The sequence below is a fragment of the Oryctolagus cuniculus genome, chromosome 2 (assembly GCF_051225735.1).
Source record: "Oryctolagus cuniculus isolate XC-2025 breed Fujian yellow rabbit chromosome 2, ASM5122573v1, whole genome shotgun sequence".
Lineage (NCBI taxonomy): Eukaryota > Metazoa > Chordata > Mammalia > Lagomorpha > Leporidae > Oryctolagus > Oryctolagus cuniculus.
The window spans coordinates 191,842,249-191,848,336 of NC_142868.1; positions in this window are offsets into that span (position 1 = coordinate 191,842,249).

Here is a 6,088-nt window from a genome sequence, read left to right on the forward strand (position 1 = left end):
GTGGGGTGCGGGGTGGAGGGGCATGTCTCCACGTGTACCCGCGATACCGAAGAGGGACAGCAGCCCTGCCGTCAGGTGTATGATCCTTCACGGAGCACACGGTGCCCGAGCAGAGACAGTATTGTGTGTATACCTACCGTGCACAAGTCGTACTGCCCTGGGCAGGGAGGCAGTGCTGTCTGGGGGAAAGCCCCCATTTTCCCAGCTGGACAAACCTGAGGTTTTCACCTTGAATCTTTACTTACTCTTTGGGTTGGAGAAGACTTCAGCTGTCTGAGGCTACGCTTCCCAACGTGTGGAATGGGAATCCTGGGCGCCGCCCACGGGAGCTCCTGGAGAAGTGGAGAGTCAGTGCGGATGCCCGCACACAGCAGGTGCACCTGGCATCTGCTATGACGAGGTGACTACGGGGTAGAGACACGCGCTGTGGCTTCAGACCATGGCCTCTACCGCTGGCACTCTTTGCTGACCTCTCCTGTTTCTTTCCTCAAGGTCTCTGTTTAGGAAGAGATCCTTGCCTGACCCTGGGGCGGGGGCACAAGGCTGCCCTCCCGTGTGTTACAATTGGCCCTTTGAGGGGCCATCACCCGAGGGGATGGAGCCAGCTTCCCCTCTCCGCACCAAGCGGTCCGAGTGGAGCCAGCCAGCAGGGTGAGGCATCCGGGGGCAGAGGCCGGGCAGTGATGGATGACCCCGCCCAGGGATGCACACACACAGCTATTTTGGGGCCTCCTGCCTGGGAGGCAGCCTCCTTGGGGCATGGGGGCCACTGACCCGGAAACAAATTAAAGGCACATCTGTTAGGAGGCCATTTCCAGCAGTGGCTCCAAGCAGCCGCCTGCATTCCCGGAACAAGGGGGCTGTGTGTGTGTGGTGAGCCGAGTGCAGATTGCCCGTGCAGCCACCGGCCAGGAAGGAGCAGCCGTGGGGGTTTGGGGCCCAAACAGAAAGGAAGGAGTGAGTATTGGTCAAAGAGGGAGCTGTTTTTCAGGGTCTCCAGGGACTGAGGGCACAAGAGAGCAAGATGTTGGAGGTAGAGGAATTCCCAGCACTCGGGTCCCCAAACCAGCCCTCTCTGTCTGAAAGACTCTGAGGAGATTCCATCTGACCATCGAGCCGATGGACAGGGACCATATTGACTCACATACTACAAGGCTAGGAATTCATTGCCCTGCACACAGGGCTGTAGGCACCTTGATATTTCTGGGATAGCATTTCGTCTCCGAGACACCTCAGAGTAATGTGCATACGTGCTCTGTGAGTATTCTAGGACGGATGCATGGAGTGGTTGATGAACTGAATAACGGGGGATGAAGGGTGGGCTGACGGGTGGATGGATGGACGGATGGACATCTGGCAGCCAGGAGACCCTATATCAGGGTTGGTTAAAACAGCAATGGTATAGGAGGGTGCAAAGGCGATTCCTGCCCAAGTTATGGATGAAGGATGGGTGGATGGGTGGACTCATGGATAGAACATAGTCTGTGTAAGAACAGAGAATAAAATGGAGAAGAGAAAACATGTGGAAGGCGTGTCCTTAGAGTCTCAGGCAGCGCTGTCTGCACACGCGGAGAGCTGCAGGAGCTTCCGCATTGCCCCTGCCTGTTCTTTTCTTTCTTTTTTTTTTTTTTTGTATATATTTATTTATTTGAAAGGTAGAGTTAGAGAGAGGCAGAGTGAGAGAGAGAGCGAGAGAGAGGGAGAGAGAGGAAAGAGACCTTCCATCCTATGGTTCACTCCCAGATGGCCACAATGGCTGGAGCTGTGCTGATCTGAAGCCAGGAGCCAGGAGCTTCCTCCGGGTCTCCCACATGGGTGCAGAGGCCCAAGCCCCTGGGCCATCCTCTGCTGCTTTCCCAGGCCATAAGCAGGGGGCTGGATCGGAAGTGGAGCAGCTGGGACTCGAACCGGTGCCCATATGGGATGCCGGCACCACTTTACCTGCTACGCCACAGCGCTAGCCCCCTGATCACTCTCAAAGTCTCATCACAAATGCTGCTTTTTCTATGGGCCTCCTGTAATCCATTCACAGAACAGATGCCTTCTCCTGGCTTTGTGCAAGGGGTCCTGGGGATCTGAGTCAAATCACCTAAGTTCCTGCCTGCAGGGGGCCCCAATCTGCTGGGGGAGGCAAACACACAGATAGGAAGTATGAGGGCAGCAACACTGCAGTGGTCAAGGGTGGAGGTTTGAGGCCAGACAGGCTGTCTGGGCTGGAATCCTGGCTCCATCCTGGCTACCTGGGAGGCCTTGGGGAGTTCCTTAACCCCTCAGTGCCCCCATTTCATCATCCGTAAAACAGGGATAGCAGTGGATTAACAAGAGTTATTACTGCGGCTAGCATCATGGCACAGCAGATTGAGCCCCCACCTGTGATGATAGAATCCCATAGCAGCATCACTTCAAATCCTGGCTGCTCCACTTCCAATCCAGCTCTCTGCTAATGCCCCTGGGAAGGCGGCAGAAGATGGCCCAAGTGCCAGGGTTCTTGTCACTCATAGAGAAGACCAGGATGGTGTTCCAGGCTCCTGGCTCCGGCCTGGGCCAGCTTCAGCCATTGTGGCCAACTGGTGAGTGAACCAGAAGGGAGAAGATCTCTCAGTCTGTCTTTAACTTTGCCTTTCAAATAAATAAATAAAGATTCTTTTTTATTTAAAAACAGGCATTATTATTTATTGAAGCACTGGGGGGCAGTGTCTGGCCCGAGGAGGTTCTACAGAAAGCATTTTTTTTAAAGAATTATCTTGTTTATTGGAAAGACAGTTACACAGAGAGGTAGAGCCAGAGAGAGAGAGGTGTTCTATTCCGCTAGTTAACTCCCCAAATGACCACAATGTCCAGAGCTGAGCTGATCTTAAGCCAGGAGCCAGGAGCTTCTTCCAGGTCTCCCACGTGGGTACAGGGGCCCAAGGACCTGGGCCATATTCCACTGCTTTCCCAGGCCACAGCAGAGAGCTGGATCAGAAGAGGAGCAGCTGAGACTCGAACCAGCGCCCATCTGGGATGCCGGCACTGCAGGCTGGGGCTTTAACCCACTATGCCACAACGTTGGCCCCCAGAAAGCATTTGTAAAGGAGGTGTCCTGGTGCTGCCCTGGTGAACACAGTGACATCCAAGACCTGAGGGGCGCAGGCCTGGTGGAGGCGGCATCTCTGTGGGACCCCACGTACTCAGCTATTCCTTAAACGCTCAGGACCCTCCTGTACTCTAGGCACCCAGTAGGCCCATGCCACACCCCAGCACACAGGGGTGACTGCTGTGCCCACTTCACAAATGAGGGAGTGGGACCAGCAAGGCTGAGTAACTTATCCAAGGCCACACAGCAGAGCCAGGCTGCAAACCCAGGCATTGCCGCTTGGTCCTATGTGATCTGAAAGAGTCGTTCAAGGTTTCTGTTCCTTGGTTTGCTCTGCGGGGACAATGATGGTGTCCCCCAGGGTGAGTAAAGTGAGCTAACTCAGCACATACAACGGTGCCAGGTGAGCCATCGGGGCTCTGCAGCCATCAGTAGCCACCACCGTTCTCAAACCGGCGATGCAGCTCCCAAGGCCCTTGCTCTTCAGCCTGGGAGCCCCGCGTCTCCAGGTGGGTGAACAGAGCAAATCCAGCAGGCTGTTAACGACCCTGCATCTTCATCAAGGAAAGAGATCTGCGTGCCCTGCAGGAGCGGGCAGCCCCGCGGTGGCCCCCAGGGACCCTCTCATAGCTGCACGGGGCCCTTAGCTGGTGAGGGCCCAGCTCCAGGCACAGGCCCCTCCTCCCCTCCCAGGGCCCCCTTCTCCCGCTATCACACCCAAGTTCATTTCTGAACATTGATCGGGACTCTTGCTATAGTATAGCACCTGTCCACGTTTTGGGGGGCACTCAGGCCCCCTAATCTTCAGGGCAGAGGTGATTCTTTCTCAGCCCCGAACCCAAAGTTAGCTTTCCATGCAGGGAAGAGAACGCGTGGATAGCACTGGTGAGAGCCGCCTTAGGGACTAGGTGGGACGGGGGACGTGGGGTCGGGTCCCACCTCTCCCTTAGAGTACCTGTGACTCACTTCATCTCTCCAGGCCTCAGTTTGCTAATCTGAAAAGCAGAGGCTAATTCAGGCCCATGACCGTGATCCAGCAACCTCCAGGGTGGGAAAGTGAGAATCACTCCTCCAGGGCAAGGAGTCAGGGCAGATGGTGCTGGCCGCCCCGGGGCGGTGGACTGGGAAGTCTCCCTGACTCCTCCGAGGGGCTCAGAGCCCGGAGCCCAGAGCCCAGAGCCCAGGAGAATGCTCTACCTGCGTCTCCGGTGGGGAGGGAGTTTTCTCATCCACTGCCTTCCATCCGTGGAGGACTGAGCTCCCCGTCACTGGCGGTATCCAAGTAGCCTCTGGGAAGCTCCTTGTCTCTGACATACAGAGCGGGGCTCCTGTCCTGGGAGGGAGTTCTGGAGAAGGAACCAGAGACTTCTTGGAAGGTTCTGGTCTAGGGCAGGGGTGGTGGCCGTTCAAACTGTTCACCTGGAGTTTGGATTCCAAAGTAAAATGCAATCCCAGGGCTCCCTGCCCCCACCTCGCTGCCTCCTCTGCCCAGGCTCTGCTGTGCGTTCGGCTGTCAGGAGAGCCCCAGGCCAGCTGGAGCATCGGGGTGGTCAGGGACCCCCTGGGGGCTGGGCGGCAGGGTGGGGGATGGGGAAGCCGGCTCTGGCTATCTGCTGCCATCTGTAAACAGCGCAGCCTCACACTCAGGGTGACGGGGTGTTTGGACGTTTGGAGACCCTCGCCCGGCGGCCTTTGTTCTCCAGGCTTAATGAAGGGACTGCTAAAATCCCCACGGCCAGATAAGCTGACAGGGCCGTCTTTTAGGGTTATGGATGGTACACAAGGGGTGACAGCGCGCATTCCTGCCCCCAGAGGTGTCCTCGTCTCAACTGGTACAAGTCTGGTCCTCCAGCTTCCAAAACAAACACTGGGCCCTCAGGCCGGAAGATCAGAGGAAGAGCGAGGAGACAGGCACGGGGGCAGGGGGCTGGGAGGCAGCAAAGGACAGCCTTGCCACCAAACCAAAGCTTGCAGCCTCCAGGGAGGGGCCGCTTCCACCCTCAGACCCGGCTGCTGCCACCCTCAGACCCTTTGAGATAAGAGCTACACCTGGTTTGGCACAGCTGCCTTTACAAAGTGCTTTGTAGGTTCCTGGGCCGCGGCAGCTCCTTGAGGATGAAGGTGTGAAGTGAGTGAGGACGGCCTCTGCTCTGCCACTGACCAGCTCTTTGAACTTGCGCTGATGTGGCTTCCGAGACTCGGTTTCCTTCCCGGGGAGGTGGAGACCCCACCAGGCTGTGGTAGCAGCGCCAGGAGAAAGCGCGGTGGGACGCACCTGTACGCTGCACCCTCCCCAGGGGAGACGTCCGTGTTTCACAGCCCTAGGGACACAGGGCCCTCCTCTGCTTTGCTCGCTGCAGACCCAGCGCCCAGAAGCTGCACGGGCTAGAATCGGCTCATCCCACAAATGTAGTGGCTAAATAAACCACGAGTGGTGCGTTTGCAGGTGCCGTGGGCTGTGCTGAAGCAGCCGTGGAGGAACCTATGCTGTAGAATAGAAATCGGGCTGGGTCCCCAAGATCTGCACCCCACCATCCTGGCTAGCATCCCTGGCCACGGAGGGAAGGCCTGCTCGGTGGCTCCTCCCTGGTCCTGGCCCTGCCCATCCCACACGGCTCTGGGCCAGAGGAGCTGCCTCCCTAGTCGCTAGGAGTTGTGCTGTCCCCTGGTTTCCACAGCCCTGGCAGACCTGGGACCACCAGGTGGGCTGGGTGCACACAGACGCACCTCTCTCTCCTGGTGCCCAGGCCTGGGGCCTGTCTCCTGGGACCTGCCCAGCCTCCGGCTGGGCCTTGACGGTGCCTCCTGCCTCACTCAGGCCTCTTCTCACTCACTCGTGCGTTGTCCCCTGATCTGGGGGGTAATTCCTCCTCCCCCTCCCTATCTCCCACTCTCAAACATCAGTTGGGCATAACCATACCAGCCCAGTGTGGGGCAGAGGGAGACCCTTCCTTTTTCATTTCGGTCAACCGCCTTGAACACGCTGCGTCTAGCAGGCTGTTTTCTGGGCCA